This window comes from Sciurus vulgaris (genome assembly GCF_902686455.1).
Source record: "Sciurus vulgaris genome assembly, chromosome: 6".
Lineage (NCBI taxonomy): Eukaryota > Metazoa > Chordata > Mammalia > Rodentia > Sciuridae > Sciurus > Sciurus vulgaris.
In genome coordinates, this window is record NC_136466.1 from 138,549,674 (window position 1) to 138,568,534 (window position 18,861).

At 37.6% G+C, this 18,861-nt stretch overlaps 1 protein-coding gene and 1 long non-coding RNA gene across 6 annotated transcripts in view; one reads left to right on the top strand and one right to left on the bottom strand.

Moving 5' to 3' along the window:
- The window catches only part of FYB1 (FYN binding protein 1), a 159,002-nt gene that overhangs the window by 82,760 nt on the left and 57,381 nt on the right, over positions 1 to 18,861 (top strand). The window lies entirely within an intron of this gene.
- LOC306663871 lies at positions 4,768 to 17,434 on the bottom strand. The gene is made up of 2 exons (XR_013764573.1): positions 8,862 to 17,434; positions 4,768 to 8,818 (listed from the first exon to the last, which is right to left on the bottom strand). It is a non-coding gene; the product is annotated as an uncharacterized lncRNA (long non-coding RNA).

An 18,861-nucleotide genomic window follows, 5' to 3' on the forward strand; every position in this document is an offset into this window, starting at 1 on the left:
TTCTAAAACATATATTCAACAAGTATTTCTCCATTATACTATTAAAATAAATTTGGGGGGAGGGAGTCAATCAACAAGAAATACATTTACTGAAGAGTTTTTTTTTTTTTTTTTTTTAAGTCACACCAGCAAACTAATGGAAGTTACTTCAGCATCTTGATTCAACAAAGAATTTTAAAATACAAGTCTAGTTTTTAATGACAGGAACATATTTAGTAACATATTCTAGAAATATTAAATTAATCTTTCCTTCAACACACCAATTGTCCAGTGTAAAATTCTTAGGGAATTTTCTAGAAAAGTCAACTTTTTTTTCTAGAAAAGTTAACTTTTTTTAGTCTGTGTCACCTGATAGATTTTTATGTTCAAGCTCACAAAAATAACCTGAATAACTGTTTTCAAATTTTCATATTATAATAATTTTAAATAGTTTAAACAGTCAACAACATTATTGTTTTGCTGTGATAAATACATCTCTTTATAGAAGAAAACACATCAAACATATTTTTTGGTTAAAGTAATCAAATTACATGTTTTTTTAAGTTTAATTCCATCCTAAATACAATATTGCAAAGTGTCTCATACTTCATTGATCAGCTGGTTGAATTATAATTCACCTCAGAAACTTGGACCACTGTCTGCTTCAGATAGTTTGTTTTGAAAAATATAATTACATTTTCTGATCTGGTCACAAAATTAACCTAGAAAATCAATTTTTAATAATTTAGCATTTTTTTCTCAAAATCAAAAATCGCCTTTTCTTCTAAGGCATTAAATAGGACTGAGTTTGCCATTAGATGAAGTAAATTTTTGTCACCTCAAAATATCCTACCTGATACATTTTATAACATTTCCTTTCAACCCAAGCCTCCTCAAGGTCACATGTCTCCCAGTGTGGCTTGTGGACCATCTTCATCAGAATGAGCTTAAGCACTTTAATAAAAACTAAGAACTTCCACCCCCACTTCACCCCCACCACAGCCCCCTTCCTGCATGAGAGCATCTTTGCTAGTTATTAATAACTTCCCCCAGAGATTCTTATGCACACTGACGATTAAAAGTTTTTAACTCCAATTAGCCCTTCTTTAAATGACTCATGCCTTTTTATTTTTTTAAAACATCAAGAACAACTTGTTTGGAGCTTTTCTAGAAACTTGTTTGCCTTAAGGACACATTGGACAGAATAGGAATGAAAGGGTAGTGAAATCAAGGAAAAGTCATCCTTCAAGCTAGTCAGTTGGTAGGAATCATTCTAGAACATCTTGTTCTAGGTTCTGTGCTGCCTTAAGTGCTAGGAGACCTGACGTTTGGCAGTCTAATTGTGTAGAAGTATGGCAGACTCCCTGGACAGTACGCAGTCTCCCATGGTGCCAGGGATTCCTCCAATTCTTCTGCAAGCGTTAGGTGTCCTTTGGACAGGTGCAACAGATCCAGTGCATATCCCTGCTTGTTACAATTGTGACCAAAGACACTTTGCATGCAGCCACTCCTGGACTGAGGTCTGAGTGTACCCAAAAGCAAAAACAATACTATGACAGGGGACAGAGAGACCTCTGAGGACAAACTGTCAACTTGACTTGCTTATGCCTGCTGCTTGCTTCCATTCTCCTAAGGAGACAATTCTGCCCTCAACAACTTTTGAGGATGAGATTTTCCTGAAACAACTGAACAAAAACAGTAGTTTTCCTAGATTAACACCAAAGATAGACATCAGGCGTAAATAAAATCCTTCATTATTTTTTGCTCAGAAGCACCTATATAGTGCCCTGGGAGCTTTCTCAAATCTTGTATAACCACATAGCAATGGTAGATGATATCTGACCCCCCTCAGACATTAATGGCATCTGTGCCTGCCACTTGTATTCCATTCACACAAGTAGTAAGGAACAGTAGGAAGTGGAGTGTAAATGCAGTGAAAATATAATAAAATAAAAACAGTACAAGAAGGTACTAGGGAGGTAGGCAGAAGCCAGCTTCGATAAGCCACATAAAGGAACTGGGTCTTTAACCTAAACATGAGGGTGAGCTGGTCAGACTTGGTTTTAGAGAATTGTTCTAGCAGCAGTATAAGTATTTAGGATACCAGCATATGATTTTAATCATGCAAGATAAGTTCTAGAGTCCTGCCGAACAATATCATGCCTAAAGTTAACAGTACCGTCTCTTGTTCTTATTTCATGCTAAGTGTTCTTTCACAATAAAATATAAGTAGGAGAGCAAAAGATGGACTAACCCAGGCAAAGATTTGGACTATTCCAGTTTCATTAGAGATGGAAAACCACAATAGTTTTGAGAGATGCTTAGGTTAGAAATTGGTGGAATGCCTGCAGGGGTGAAGATGAGGAGGTGTCAAAGGTGATTCCCAAGATTCTGACTTGAGCAATGATCACAGGTTTTGAGAGAATAACCAGGATTCAGGGAGGATTGAGATTTTTATTTTTCAGTTTTGGGAGTCTTTGAGACTCCTTTAAGATGCCAAGTAAGCATGGAGTAGAAGGGTCTGGAGCTCGTAGGAGCTTCAGTTATCTCTGCACATTGTTGGTACTCCAGCCTAACTGCTGGGACTGAAAACTTTTCTGAGTTTTTGCACTGTGTGGAAGACTATTATCTAGAGTTGTAGAGCCAACATGGGATCTACCAGCTACAGTGACTATGTAAATTTAAATTAACCAAACAAAATTTTAAATCAGCTCTTCAGTTGTACTAGCCACATTTTAAATGTTCAATGCCATATGTGGCTAGTAACTGTAGGATAGAGCTGCCCAGATATTGAGCATTTCCACCATCCCAGAACCTTCTATTGGACAGCACTGATATAATGACCTCCTGCTACATGTCCAAACTGAATATAAATATTTCCCATAATATCATATGTGTTACCTTTTGTATGGTGTTAACTATTTTGGTAACTGAGCTGCTGTGTATTGGGCATTCCATGTGAGCAAGGACTACCCGCTACTCAGCCCCAAGGTTTTCCTCAAGCCCACTAAAACACCCTTGCACTAATTGCATGGAAAACATTGGTTGAACAAATGAGCATGTGACATGTTGAGTGAGCCAATTCTTAAATTTCTGTTCCAGAATTATATGGAAAAATAATCACATATTCTCTTGGATTTATACTGACCTAATAGTTAACAAAAAAATGAAAACGTAGAGTAATATAAGCTATATAAAATTATAGCATGAAGAGTAGAAGCAGAAAAGGTAGAAAGCAAACAGGACCCTCTCAGTCACCTTCTATCCCTATTGCACTGTTTTAGCTAGACCTGCTTCAATGGGAAATGCACAACACCTTTTGCCACTTCTTGGAGACAGCAGCAACAATAGCAGCTGTGGTTGTTATGTCTCTGCTTCCATCTGTTCTTCCCCTAAGAGCCAAGAGAGTGGGCTGGAAAAGCACAATGATGGTGAGAGTTCTGCCCTCATAGCCTTCCCGACCTGGTCAGTTTCCCAGTAGGGGCTTCCCTGAGAGTCGGGCCCAGCACTCAATTGCACATGCTCATCACAGTGTTGCTTCAAGGGATCCCTTAGGAACAGATCCTCAAGGCTGAGAGGAATGGAATAGGGATGAAGTGTTGGTGAAGGGCACTGGAGCAACAAGGCCAAAGAGGCATAGCTCGAGTAGAAACACCCCCCTCCTCATTTCTTCCAGCAGCAGAGTAATGTCTGATGCAATTTATCTGTTTATGCACTAGGAAGGAGGAAATTGTAGGTGAGGAAAAATTATTTTGGACCTGGCAAGCCACTGCAGACTAATACAGTTATGTTTAGCAACAAATATGTATTAAGCATCAACTGTGTGCTAGGTACTAAGCTAGACCCTAGGGAGTCAATAAAAACAGGACCATGGGCCTGTACTCTCCTGTAGTGTATAGGATCCATGGACAAATAAACAAACCCTTAACTACCGTGTCGTAAGTGCTAACATAAGAGTACAAGGATCTGCGTGCTTGGAGACTCAAATAGTCCTGGTGGGTTAGAGAGGGGAGGTTCCCTGTTGGGACTGGTGCCTATGCTGAGCTCCAAAGGTAGAGTAAGCACTAACCAAGCAAGCAAGGGAAGAGGGCACAGGCTGTGGAGAGGAGCTGGGGGAGCAGACGTCACATGCAGACACCTGAGGGGCAGTGAGAGCTTGGCAGTTCAGTGCAGTGAACTTTGCAGTAACTTAGAGACTTGGCAGGAGAAGCAGGGAGTCTTGGGAAGTAAAAAGTTGCTAAAAAGATAAACCCTTATGTACGTATTTCCAGGCTCCTAGAAATGAAAAGAAGATCTCATCTTTTCTTTTTTTCCTACTCTTTCCCATGTTTCTTGCTCCCACACTGGAATCCAGATCAAGTCAGCTATCCCATAGGGAGAGTGTACCCAGTCAAATGAGCAAGTTTTGGAGCCAGGTTATCTGGGTTCGAATCCCAGCTCTGCCCCCAGTAACTGACAGATGTGGGGCAGTTAAGAATTTGCATCAGCTCACCTGCAAATGAGAACCATAGTGCTGCCCACCTCACAAGGTTGCTAAGAGAGTGAGTGAACATTTCCATAGCACAACTCTTGAACAGTGCCTGCCATATTGAGCACTCTATAAAGGTTATTTGTTTTTATTATGAGATTTAAAAAATGCTATTCCAGCTAGTGCAATAACATACCTTACATTTATACGAATGGGATACTACATATAAACTATTCTGTGCCCCATCCCCTGAGAGCCAGGTCTAGGAAGATTTTAAAGCTTAGTAAATTTTCTGTGTGTTCTTAAGGTGAGATGTTTCCCATAATTAAAGAATCCTCAAATTATGGGAAAATTATCAGAAAATTATTGCAACATTTTTAAAGATTCGGCAGGAAGAAACTTGTTGTAATACAACTACTAGTGATTTCCCTGGTAATATTTCTTTAATTTTTTTAAAAAATGAACATCAGTTTTTATCAGAAATATAACAGAAGGGCTTTTATATATTTTTTAAAATTTTCATGCAGTTAAAAAAATAAAAACATAAGCATCGCTCATGTTTCTGTACTCTATTTAGATATTCTATCACTCCTTTTCTTCTTTTCTCCCCACATCATATAACAGTCTGTTCTGATTCTCTCCATTTTGCAATGAAGATGGTGAAGTTCAGAGGTTAAATAATTTACCCAACTATGCCACTAGTAGGAAATACATCCAAAATTGAATGCTAGGCCTTTTTAATATTTTTTTAGGGGGCACAGGACTGGGAATTGCACTCTACCACTGAGTTCCCCACAACCCAACCCCAGGCCTTTTGACTGTGGAGTCTGAGTTTGTGTTATATCTGAACTTTATAAAAAGTTCTTTTCCTTACAGTTGAAACACTGTAGAGCATACATCGCACATGCAATTACTTTTAGTTCTTATCTCAGTATTACCTGTCTGTTAAGAGTTTTGCAGATCTGAGTATGGTGTTGCACACCTGTAATCCCAGTTGACTCAGGAGGCTGAGGCAGGAGGATCACAGGTTCGAGGTCAGCCTCACCAACTTTGTGAAACCCTGTCCCAAATAAAAAAGGAAAAAGAAAAAGGGCTGGTGATATAGTGGTAAAGTGCCCCTGGGTTCAGTCCCCAGTACCAAAAATAAAAAAAGGGTCAGGGCTTGAGAGGTTCTTCAAAAGATTTGTGCACACAAATGTGACAAAGAGAAAAGCGATTCAACGATATTGGAAAATCCTGGGGTAGGAAAAGTTAAATTAGCTTTTTCCTATAAGGTCTTGAGATGCTAATAAGTACTGTGAATATGAAAGGAAGAGTACAGTTTGCAGCAATTTCCAAATCCTATTTGACCACTGAACTTTTTTTTTTTTCTTTCGACATATTTTAGAAGGACCAGAATTCTCAGGAAGTAACCTTAGGGGAAATGGTGCGTGAGATAAATGCAAAGTTCAAATTTTCAAATTTTCAAGGGAAAGAAAGTATTCCACATTTACTAGCGAAGTTGTTTTGCTGCACAGAGACAGCATAAAAAGGAACACGAAGTTATTGTTCTAAATCTCAATTTGCTTGAGATGGGGAAGCTGAGTGAGAACAACTGCAAAAATAAGTCACTAGTAAAGTAGGAAGTGGGTATTCTTGCAGCTTCTCACAGTTTCTGCCTCTGTTGTTCAGAGGCAGAGCTGCAAGATACTTGATCTGGTGAAGCTCATGCACTTACAGCCTCAAGAACATAAGAGACACGGTCAAGAGCATTTTGTATTTTGATACTGCCCTTTTATACATAAAATTTGAAGTTCAAAATCTTGAAGTAAAGCAATTATAAAGTTTGAAAATTTCACTGGGAAAGAATAATCTTGCATTCTAAATGACTCCTGAATTCTAGGACAACCCGCAATTTGAAAACTATCAAAGGCATAGAGAATCTAATCCACCCTCAGTTATTAAAGTAGACAATGCTATTGGGTTCAATATCAAGAGATTCTGTTCTGAACCATACTGTATGGACTTCAGGAGATCTTGGACAAATAATTTCTTTGACCACCTACTCATTTGGAGACCATGCAGAAGGTGCCTTCTGCCTCTAAAGACCTGTGCATTGAAAGGTACAGGGAGGTTACAGACCCCTTTGGTTTGTTAATTCCCCCAAGGAAATAGGGGCCTCCTGGGGTGACAAGCACAATAGCACAAAGGCTGCAACAAAAACAATCAACTTTGGAGGTTAGCCACAGCCCTCAGGAAACCAGATAGGTGTCTCGCCTCCCACCTGCAAGTCCCTAAGTAATGTCACTAAATTCAAGATGGTCTGAAACAGTACAGACTGAATGCCTGGAAATGATGACAGCCACCAAAAGTTTATGTTCCACTGGTGCCAGGGCAAAGGTTCCTGCTACGTCTTTCAAAGTTAGAAACACCACCTAATACCAGCACAGGGATCCTGCCTTCCTCCCACAGGCGCATAATGCCTGATTAAATTTGAAGCCACCCAGTCTCTGGAATGAGGCTGGCCTCTTGCTTTTCTGATTTCACTCCTGCCTCTCAAGGTCTTACCCAGGCGTTTCTTTTAGCTGCTTGTACCATCTCGATGAAAATGGGCTCGGGAAGCCAAACCAAAAGAATAACACCTGAAATGACTTGAATCAGAAAACCAGGAAGTTGTGTTGCTATTTTTGTTTTAACCTTAACGAAAAGTCTCATTTCCGAAAAACTTCTGTGTTCCAATTGTTGTTTCTTTTCCCACAGTTTATGACTATATTGAGAAGTGGTTTGTGTCGCTCTGAACATTGGCACTTTGATCAGGGCCAAACAAAGACAGGTCATGTGATCATCCGAAGATGTAGGTTCTCAAATGTGTAGTTGTTTTAAAGTTTAGATTTGCTTTTGTTAGTGTTCATCATAGTAGTGGCAGCGTGCCTTTCTGAACACATTGCTCTTAGCAGATATAAAACTAACTTGGGATTCTTTGAAGACAATTGTGAAGGGGCCACCATAGGCAGCAGAAGGAGCCCCTGTAGAGGGGATGCTATAATTGAAGAAGACTGATCTGTCTGCTGTACCTGCCTCTGGGGCATTTTACACCTCTGGATCTCGCCCACAAAAATGAGTTGCCACTTGCATTGAACGACTTAATGTTCCCCATGGGTTAGAGTTCTCCTGTCTTTTGCAGGAATTTGAGGGACCGTGACCTCTTGCCATTAAAAGGCTAGTAGCACTCACAACCCAACATCATGACTGAAAAACAATTTCTTTCTCTCTACAGTCACAAGCAACTCCAAATACTTCTTTAGGAGCTGGTCCTACCCTATTCCCATTTGGAACCACCAGCAGGTGAATTCTGAGATTCCCTCCGGCCAGCATTCTTAAGGGGTGACTGAGAAGGACCCTGGGTAATAAGGAGTCTGAAGACTGAAATGTTTTCAAAACATTCAGCACAGCAGAACCCTGTGTTAAAGTTACATAAATAGTTGGGTCTATTATGAAATCATAGAACAGCGATTCCACATAGTTTTATAGCAACTTTTCTCTTATAATCCCCAGAAGTCAGGGATTTTCCCCAGTGAGACCAAAAGGACCACCCCCAGCTAGTTACAACTGTTAGACACCTACACACTCCAGCTCCCATGAGTCATTCCCATCTCAGAACCAAGTCAACTAAATTCAACCTTGCTTACCACTCATATCAGGGTCATCGAGCAATAGACACAGGACTTCTCCTCGCCCAGTCTGATAGACGTCCAATCCAGTTGCTTCTGTCACACCCCTACCCCCAGCAACTGAATCCTTCTTTGAAATTGTTTGGATTCACCATAAAGAAAGGCTGGAGCACTGTAGCATAGGTCCAAGATCTCCATTCTGTTCTTTATTCTTAAGCCATGGTCCCTGCTCCTTCCCCACCTCAGAAATCCGATTAGCATCAATTCTCCCTTCTGAAAAATAGTTATCAATCTTACGATCCCCAGAATCATCCCAGTGAGCACATGTAAACATACAAACACATACAGCCACAACCATAAATGTTGGAAACACTTAAGGCATTCCTCTTAAAAACAAAACAAAACAAAACAAGAAAACCTGGGAACATGTTTCTCTCTAGAGGAAGAGTTCCACCTGTGTATATTTGCCCTCAGTTATTGAGTATGTAGTCTGCTTAGTCTCATTCTCTTCTGAACTTCTTTCACTATTGAGATGTTGAGACAATTTATGAAGGGAAGATATTTAGCTTTACTCTTTCTATGGTTTTGAAACAAACTAACAGAGAGTTGTTTTTTATTTCCTGGCTTTATAGAACTTTAGACTTAAATAAGGAAAACAGAATTTTCATCTTGGATCTCATGATTTTAAGCTTTGTATCTTTGAGTGAATTATTAAACTTATCTGATTTTAAGCTTTGTATCTTTGAGTGAATTATTAAATTTACCTGGATCTTGAATTTCTTATCATTGATAAGAATAAAGGATATCTTAAGGGTTTTCCTAAGCCCAAAGGATTTTCTACTTATATATTTATTACAAAGTCCTATACAGAGGTAGGAAGATGACTTCATAAAACGTCAATAGTTGGCCAGGTGTGGTGGTGCACACCTGTAATCCCAGCCGCTCAGGGGCTGAGGCAGGACGATCACTGGTTCGAGCTGCCTCAGCAACTTTGCAAGGCCCTAAGCAACTCAGTGAGACCCTGTCTCTAAATAAAATACAAAAAAAGGCTGGGAATGTAGCTCAGTGTTAAGAGCCCCTGAGTTCAATCCCCGGTCCAAAAACAGAATCAATACATTTATTGATGCTAACTATGAAAAGCACTAGAAAAGTCCATCTAGAGGCTCTTTCCATTCTAGGGTCTTGGGATTCTGTCTTCAGACACAAAGATTCTAACTCTTCAGTCATTTGTTTCACAAATGATACAGGGTAAGTTGTCAAAAAGTGATTCTGCTTCATTAAGCAATACACTGCCTGATTCTGTTCCCCTTCTACATAGAAAAGATGTGTCTACATGACACCCATGACACTTGGTCTTCTTTTCCCCAGTCTTTGAATCCACCATGTCATAAAGTCCTCTTCTGATCTTCCCCATTGCCTTCATCTCCCTTCTTCATCCATCCAATTACCAATGGGGTAGGGCTGCTGTATACTAGTGGGACATTCCCACCTCGTGCTTCCCAAATTCTCTTACTTCAACTATGATTGGCCCATAGATGCTTTGGCTCTTGTAGAAAGGGCAAGTGACAACCAGAAAGGATTCTCAGAAGAAGAAGTCCTAACTGTAAGTGTCAGAAATCAGTTTATACCATATTTTTAAAAAATAATTTTAGTTGTAGATGGATACAATATCTTTATTTATGTATTTATTTTTATGTGGTGCTGAGGATTGAACCCAGTGCCTCATACATGCTAGGTGCTTACTCCACCACTGAGCTACAGCCTCAGCCCCTACACCATATTTTTGAGGTTGAAAATAAGTTGTGCTTCAAAACTGAAGAGAGAGGTGGTGATAATGGAAGCTTGCGGGCGACAAGCTGCACACTTAAGTAGGGCAAAGATTTCTGAAAGTTACTCACCTCTCCACAGCCTTCTGCATTTTTGTGTGGAACTTTGAATAGACAACAGGCACCCATCATTTTCTCTACAGAAGAGGTTCTCAGTCTTTGGTACCTGCATCAGAATCACTAGAGAGCCTGTTAAAGCAAAGATTGCTGACCCCACCCAAGATTTGCATTTCAGTGGGTCTGGGATGAGGGCTCAGAATTTGCACCTTTAACAAGTTCTCAGGTGTCACTGATGCTGCCGGTATCGTGTCCAAAATTTAAAAATGACAGTGCTATACTATAAAGGAATAAAAGGGATAAATGCTGTCTCCAGGTAATTCTTAATAACTTCAAGTCGTGTACTTAAAACATGTCTTTATACCTTAATCTAAACCTTTACCAAAGTTGGTAATGCCACTGTTAGTTGGCTTAACCTTCACCATTTCATTAGAAGGAGCAGGGAACAGAATCAATGTTTCTCACAGTCTGATCCCTAGGTCACACACACCAGATTTAAAATCCCTAGAATTTTAAGCAAGAATGTAGACTGCTGAGCCTCATCCAAGAGCATCTGAATCAGCATCTCTGGGGATGGGTTGTTAAAATCTCTTCATTAAATATGCACTTAAATGATTTTTATTTACTGCAATTTTGAAAATTCTTTCCATAGGCCTAACTTCAATAATCCACCTAATAATTTATTATGTTTAATCTTTGTTGTTTAGAGAGTGGCAGTTGCCAAGACAGTTTTACCCCTCATATTCTTTCTACTGGAAAACCATTTATTTATTCACGGATCCATTCAACAAATATTAAGAGAGTCACACTACTACAAGTTTATACCTTGGAATCCAGCAACGAGAATGGTGTGTGTGGTTTTAGTCTTAGGGAGCTTACAGTCTAGTCAGAGGAACAGATAGTGTGAAGGCAAATACATAAGCAGATTCAGAGAATGCTGAGTACTGTGAACAACATAAAGGATAATGCAATTGAATGACCAAGAAGACTGCAGATGAGGTGAAAGTTTAGGTTAAATCATCTCAGTAAGCAAAGACCTCACTGGGAAGACATTTAATCAGACACATAAATGGTGAGAGGGTCCAACTATACAATGACATGGGAGAGGAATATTCCAGCAGAGAGCAACTAATACAACATGCCTAGCAAAGTTCAGTCATGATAAAGAGACAGAAAGACCCTAGGTGGGTAGAATACTCTAGATGAAGGAAGAATGGTTGAAGAGGAGACTAGAACAGTAGGCAACTACCACATTGCATAGATCCTCCAAGGTCATACTTTGGGATTTTTTAATAGGAAGTCATTGAAATTAGAGCCATCATGAAGAGCAGTGTTACCACTGGTTTGCATTTTAGGGTCCTTTTTGCTGTGTGGAGCATAAAATGTAGGCAAATAAGAATGAAGTCAAAAGGCTGGTTAGAAGGTATTGTAATAGTCCAGGTAAGGATGACGAAGCTTGGACCACAGTGGTGAAGTGGAGGAGGAAGAAGTGGCTGAATTTGGAATGTGTTTCAGAAGTAGCATTGATAGGAGTTTCTCATGGGTTGGATATAAAGAACAAGAATTAATATAAATAATTATTAAATACTTGCTATGTGTTAATTTTACCAATTTCCATTTATCTTTTGATTTCACATGAGATTAGATATGCAACAGTATTGCCATCATGTAACTATGATTTTTAATTTAATTTTTATAGTATAATCACAAGGTTTAAGAAGTTAATTAGGAACTATAAAATTAGGTATTATTTGATATTGAGGTCAGAACTAAAGTACTGAGATAAGATCAATGAAGTGGCCATATCTTTAGGTGCAATTGATAAACCTGAGTGATCTGTGGGCAATTATTTTAATCTAAGGTCTTTAAACCTTCTTAATAATCTCTAAATTTCCTATACAAATTTTTGAATTACTCTTCCATTGCAGTAAAAATCTAAAAAGTAATTAATGAAAACATACATTTGTATTGTCATTAAAGTATACCTTTATTTGTCTCGGGCTTATAAAAAGAGAACATGTAACACTGTCACGATATACTATAAAAACAATGATTTCAAAGTTCTTGAAAAAAGAAATAGTGGGTGAGTTAGGTTACAGCACAGACACAATACCACAGCAATGCTGAACTCAAATATCCCTGACAAAGCCACCCTAATCAAAAAGAGAATATGAATACGGATTTATAAACAAAAAAAGTAGGATTCCTTGACATTTAAACATATTCTACTAATTGCTGTGGTTTATCCACCACATAAGAAAATGCAACAAATACACATCTAGTTTGACTAACTTTTCCTTCCCTGAAGAGTCTGTATCAAGGGAAGGAAAATCAGGTACAAAGACAATTGTGAGCTTGTGATAGGCACTGTTGTAACTAAATGTGATTGTCATACCATGATAGTAAAGTAGGATTTTTGTCATTTTACAAATTAAACTGATACCTAAAAAGGTTAAACAAATATGTTGTTGAAATTGAAAAATGATTAAAAATGTCCAGTGAGAGAAAGGACCTCAGGAGACAGGTCTTTAGCAAGTCTCCACTGTAGAAGCCTCACCAGAGGATATTTTGATAAAAACTAAGGGAATATAAAATATGCCAATCCTTCACCTCAGCAATTCTACTTTTAGATATCAATTCTGCAAAACTACTTCCACATTTATACTGAAGCTATAAGTGGATGTTCACAGCATTGCTAGTAGTCAATGGAGGGGAGGCTAAAAATACTGTAAAATATCCCTGTCACAGAATATTCTGGCACAATTACAAAGAATGAGAGAGGCCCACTATACACCACACAGTGTTCTATACACAGAGTTCTGTACTTTTTAAAAACCAGATATCTAAACATATGTACACAGGTTACAAAATACATAAAAAAAACTTTTGCAAAGGTAAGTAATGATTGTCTCTAGTTAGGGGAAGAGGCAATGAGAGGTCATATGAAATTCTACTCTATATTATTAAGCTCATTCCAGAAATAAGTTCTTTATTATCGTGCAATTAGAAATACTTATTCTGTTTTTTTTAAAGAAAAGAAGAGTAAGAGAAAGATTGAGCTCAGATAGGACCTTGGTCACCTGCCAGATCTTCTGATTTCAAAACTTGTGCTCTTTCCACTGAACCACCTTGCTTTTCTCTGGATTTTATGTTTTCTCTTCTATGTTGTCTGTCCTTTATTTTTATCTTCCCTAAGTCTTGATTTGTCATCTTGTGGGTTTTGTGCTGTCTTTTGACTTAGGGGTCTTCCTTTCTTCTATACAGATGACCCTCCTAAAACAGCATGGATTATAATAGTCATTGTCGTAGTAGAAGTGACAGACAGCTACTGATCTGAATACCTTCTCTGCATTCAGTCTTTCTACACAGTGCGCCTCTTACAGCTACAGTGGGTGGTGGTCATTTTATCTATCTCCCTTTGGAGTTGTGCTGAAAACACTTGCTCCGTCATGTCAGGGAAGCTCTGCCTTCTCTTGCTGGTGATTCTGGTCCTTTCCCCAGTGCATCATGACTCATGACCTGGCCTAGTGGTCTGCTTTAAAAACCTGTCAAACTTGGAGTTTTAGCAGACAAAAACTGGCTTCCTGAATGAACCATTGGTCTGGTAAGCTCCCTTAATAAGTGTTTTCTTCATGGTGTTCCCTCTTTATTTACTTAAAAAAAATGTCAAAGCTAAGCTCATTGAAGTGGAAAAAAGATAGTGGTTACTAGAATCTAAGGAGTATTTGGCAGACAGGTGATAGGAAGAAATGAGTTAATGGCTACAAAGACACAGAGAGTCTTTGTGGAAGGAATGAGTTCTGGTATACTATTACACAAAAAGGGTTACTGTGGTTAATGATATGGTAGCTCATAAATTAAAAAACAGAGAATTGTGAATGTTCTTTTCACAAAGAAATGATAAATATTTGAGATTAGGATAACCTAAATATCTTGAGCTCATCATTACATAATGCATACATGTACCAAAATATTACACTGTACCTCATAATAAGTACAATTAATATCTATCAATTTAAAATAAAAGTTTAAAAATGGTGTCTGTTATTAATTAACACAGGTTGAGTATTCTAATCTGAAAATTGAATACCCTAAGTGCTCCAAAATCTAAAACTTTTTGAGCTCCATGAGAAACCACAGGCAAAAATTTCCATGCTTGACTTCATGTGACCAGTCACAGTCAAAATGAAGATGCACTCAGAATGTTTTATGAAATTACCTTTAGTCTATGTGAATAAGGTGTATATGAAACATAAATGAATTCATTTACACTTGGGACCCTCCTCCAAAATACTTCATTATGTATAAACAAGTATTCTGGAATCTGAAAACACTGCTGGTTCCAGGTATTTCCAATAAGAGATACTGATCCTGTGTAGCCATAAAGTATGCTTTTCAGGGTGTACAGAGTTTTTGTTCATCTGCTTGACTCATTTGTTTAGTTTACTAGTTGCCGAAGCTAAAAAATTGGAAGATGTCATAGGTAAATCTAGACATTCTTCACTTCTTTCCAATGCTCTGGAGCCCAGCAGTGGCCGCTCCATTGAGACAGAACATTAATCTCATGCTCCCCACAGATATGTACTCCCCACATGCTCTGGACCAGCACATGCTCTGACTTGGATCCCGCAAAAGTCAAGTTTATAGTTGGGAGGTCTGCCTCCCATTTTCCCCTTCTCCTTGAGGCTGGGGTAGTGCCTCTGCGGCATCAATGTTTGCTCCCTCTCTGCTCATAGATGAGCAGATATTTCTGAGTTATACTGATATTATTTTTTAAATGTTTTCAAAGGATTTCTACATGTTGATTTATCCAGAACATGTCACTATTCCCAACAAATAAAGCAGTTAATCTAAAGAAAGTTTTAAAACTTGAATTCTAGTGCTTTCTTTCTGCTGATACGCATTATGAGAATACTTTTAAAACAACTTTTAGCATTGAAAGACAGAGCATGTGGTTATTGTCTTCTGCCCAGATATGTACCATTTTAGAGCAGGAAAGAGGCACCCTGAAAGGTGTGAACATCTGACAAAGAAATTTTTTCGCATAGTGACTTTTTATCCTTTTTGGAATATTTAAAAATTCAGCATTCTTGAAAGGTTAAACATAAAGTGTTTAATATTTAACATTCCTTTAAAAAGGGAAAAATTCAAAACTCAGTAATCTATTGGCAAAATTATTGTCTGACTGGAATTTCATGTTATTTTTTGAGTTGTAAAAACATCATTTATAAAGACAATTTACATTTTATGGTTACACATAATAGAAGTGCCAAGAAACTAAGGGAGGAAGGGAAATTTTAAGACTCAAAAAAACAAAATTCAGAGACATTGCATGTTATAGTTAGGTCTGAGATGCAGAGTTTAAGCAGGCGATCAAAGCCTTTCTTTACTTATCTTCTTCTCATTGATCATCAGATTTGCTTTGATCTCTACCTCTTTACCTCCATCCTAGTTTCTGCTTCAAATACCTGTTCAAACACTGATGTTTCAGTATTACTTTTCTTTCCATTTTGATGAACTATTCTAAGCTGCCCAACATTTTCTTAGCAGGTTTTCATTGCAAAAACTTTCTTACTAATATCATTAGCTTGCTTTGTTTTCAACTCAATTTCAAAATTTCCCATCCACTATGGTTTACAATTCCTTTGAAGATAAGAATAAAATACTTGGAATTCAGGCAAAGAAGAATTTGGTAAAAACAGATTTTCTAAGTTGGTGACCTGGAAATTTAAAGTCATTATCCTTGAAGACTGCTGAGAATGCTCTGAAATTTTTAAAGATACTTTAGCATACATAACAATATCTATTTATATTCCTGTATTATATGCAATTCTTTATACTAGATCAAATACCAATCATAAAAGAGACAATATTCCTTTTCCAGCTACTTATCTAAATAAGTTACCATTCTTCTAATATTCCTTATAAAGGAAACACGCACTTACACAAATACAATATCTTATACACATGCAAAATTCCTCAGCCTCACATATAAATATGCAAATTAAATTGTGATATTATTTAGCATTTTTTTACCCTTTAGTGCATATGATAACACATGGTGTTAGTGAGGAAATGGCAAAACAGGTGTTCTCCTCCTATGGTAAAGGTACCCATTTTCATGACTTGGTAAAATCTCACTAAATGACATTTATTTACCAAAGATTTATTTACCAAAATGTTGTAATGCACAGTTCTTTTGACTTAGCAGCTCCACTTTCTAGGAATTTATCCTATAGTATATGTATACTTATAGCCAGAGACATAAACATAAGAATAATTTTATAATCGTAATTATCTAATCTAGCAAATATATTAAAAAAATAAGAAACAACCTGGCATTCCCCAGAAGGTTGTATTTATAACCATGGAATTACTTAGCAGTTATTCTCTTGCACATAACCAAGACAAATGAAAACATATGTCCACACTAAGACCTGTACATGAATGTTCATAACAGCATTCTTTCCTATAGCTACAAACTGGAAACAAAGGTTTATTACCTAATGAATGAATAATTAAATGCAATATGATTCAGTCATAGAAAACAATAAAGTACTATTATATGCTACATGGTTGAATTTCACAAAGAACCAAGTGGAAAAAAAACTGTCACCAATTATTATATGATGCTCTCAATATCAATGCCCAGAACAGATAAATTTGTAAAAACCAAAAGCAAACTGAACTGGTGGTTGCACAGTACTATCCTTTCCACTAAGCCATTCAGGTTCTCAGGTTGAAAATTATTTCTGGTTTGTTTAATTTTCAACAATGTAAAGGTAGTATATTTAGTTATTTTGATATAATTGGGATTGGATTAGGGAGTTGGAATTAAATTTTTTTTATTCTTAATTCTAAGATTCCCTAAAAGAACCAGGATTAAGGATGATTGGTTTTGGGGGAAGGTATTTTGAAGGGTTTTGGTTTTGGTTTTGTTTTCTTACAGCCAAGGTGGGTAGATTGCATATGTCCATGACATAGCCAATCAAGTAGTAGCTAAGAAAAATGGAATCATTTACTGAGATCTACAGTGGATCAAGTGCTTCTGCAAAGTGGGTTATTGATCATTTCACAGAGGAGAAAATAAAGTCTTGGGAGAGTAAAGCGACTTATCTATGTTCCTATGTTGAGCAATAAAAAATAGAATGGTTAATATAAAAGTGGTGGAGTCTGAATTCAAACCCTAGTCTCTCTATCCCAGAATCTTTTAATGCATCACTCTGTGATGATACCACCCAAGGACAATACGGAAGTGGCAAATATAGACTTTCATCTCAAGAAGTGTGACTGTGAGAAGGAGAAGCAATATCAGTTGGTCCCTAGAATGGAGGATAAGGGTAAGGAGAGACACTGTTGTGTTTCTCCAGTAGAGGAGATCATACTATGTTTAATGGAAAGTGCTAAAAGATGAAGTTACAGCCCATGTCAGGCACAGTAACAGATGCCTGTAATCCCAGTGACTTGGGAGGTTGAGGCAGAAAGATCACAAGTTCAGGGCCAGGCTCAGCAACTTAGGAGATCCTATCTCTAAATTTTAAAAATTTTTAAAAAGGAGGGGCTGGGGATGTAGCTTAGTGGTGGAGCATTCTTGGGTTTAAGCCACAGTACATGGGGCTTGGGAAGAAGATGAAGCACACAGTCCAAGGCACACAGTAGTTGCTTAATAAGTGTTTCTTGACTGATGCCAGTGAAAAAGTTATGCAGGCACTGAGGGGAATCAAGAACATTGTTAGTATTGGCAAGTAGGAATGGTATTTTCCCAGAGAACTGGGAACAAAGGAAATAAGGGAGAGAAAGATCCAAAGAGAATTTAAGAAAGAACAAAGGGCAAATGGGGCTGGTCAGGTGGAGGACTCCTATGTTCTTAGCAAAATAGAAGGTAAGGTTAGAAGTCTGGAAATGTGGGGAGGTTGGAAACAACCATGATAATAAAAGTATGAAGACCTCAGAAAGACTTGGTCCTGAGAAATCTAAGTTCAGCAAGATGTGAATGAATGTACGTGATCATGCAAATGTAAGAGGTTCCATTTAGTGTTCACCTACATTGGTTTACAAAATACTTAGTGCAAAGTTCCCCAATCCAGACTCTGGAAGTGCCATATGAATTTTCCTCCTGTTTCCATAGGCAATGTTATGTGCCTAGCTAGCTCCACAGAAGATAGAAGTCTATATGCCAAGTTGCCAGTACAGTGATTAAACTTTGGAGCAAATATTTAATAATTTCTCAATAAGTAAATGAGAAAATTATGTAAATGACTTTCAGATTTGTTAGGTCAGGATAACTTAAAAATGATTTTGTGCTACCCCTCACCTTTGTGTGACCATCTTTTATGTTTACACAATGCTTCAGGCTTTTAAAGATGTTTTCACATTTATTAATTCATTTAATCCTTTGTAAAGTATTTGGGTTCATATTACTCCCATTTAACAGATGGAGAAAATAAATTATATGGAGATTAACTGATTTGCCAAAGACAAATAACTCTCTGGTGATAGAACTGATAGAAAAAATAATGTCAGAGTTTTCTAATGCTCAGCCCAATATTAAGACATCCCAATAATATCAAAATAAAAATGGCTAGTGTAGGGTCAGACTCTTGTGGCAGTAGGAACAATATGGTGAAATGTCTTTGATTTTAGATTAGAAAAGAATTTGGGAACTAGATATCTAGATGTACCTTAGATCTCTTGGGACATGAAGGTTACAAGTGACTTTTTACTCTAACGTCACAAACTTCATAGTCCACAAGGTAGATTTCCTGAGTCCTTGTAGCTCTTTCTGTTGCAAGAGTTTTGTGATAATATCAAGAACCACTATTTTGATTGGCAGAAAAATCTAAAGTGCAAACATTGTAAAACAGTATAACTTCCTTCCTAT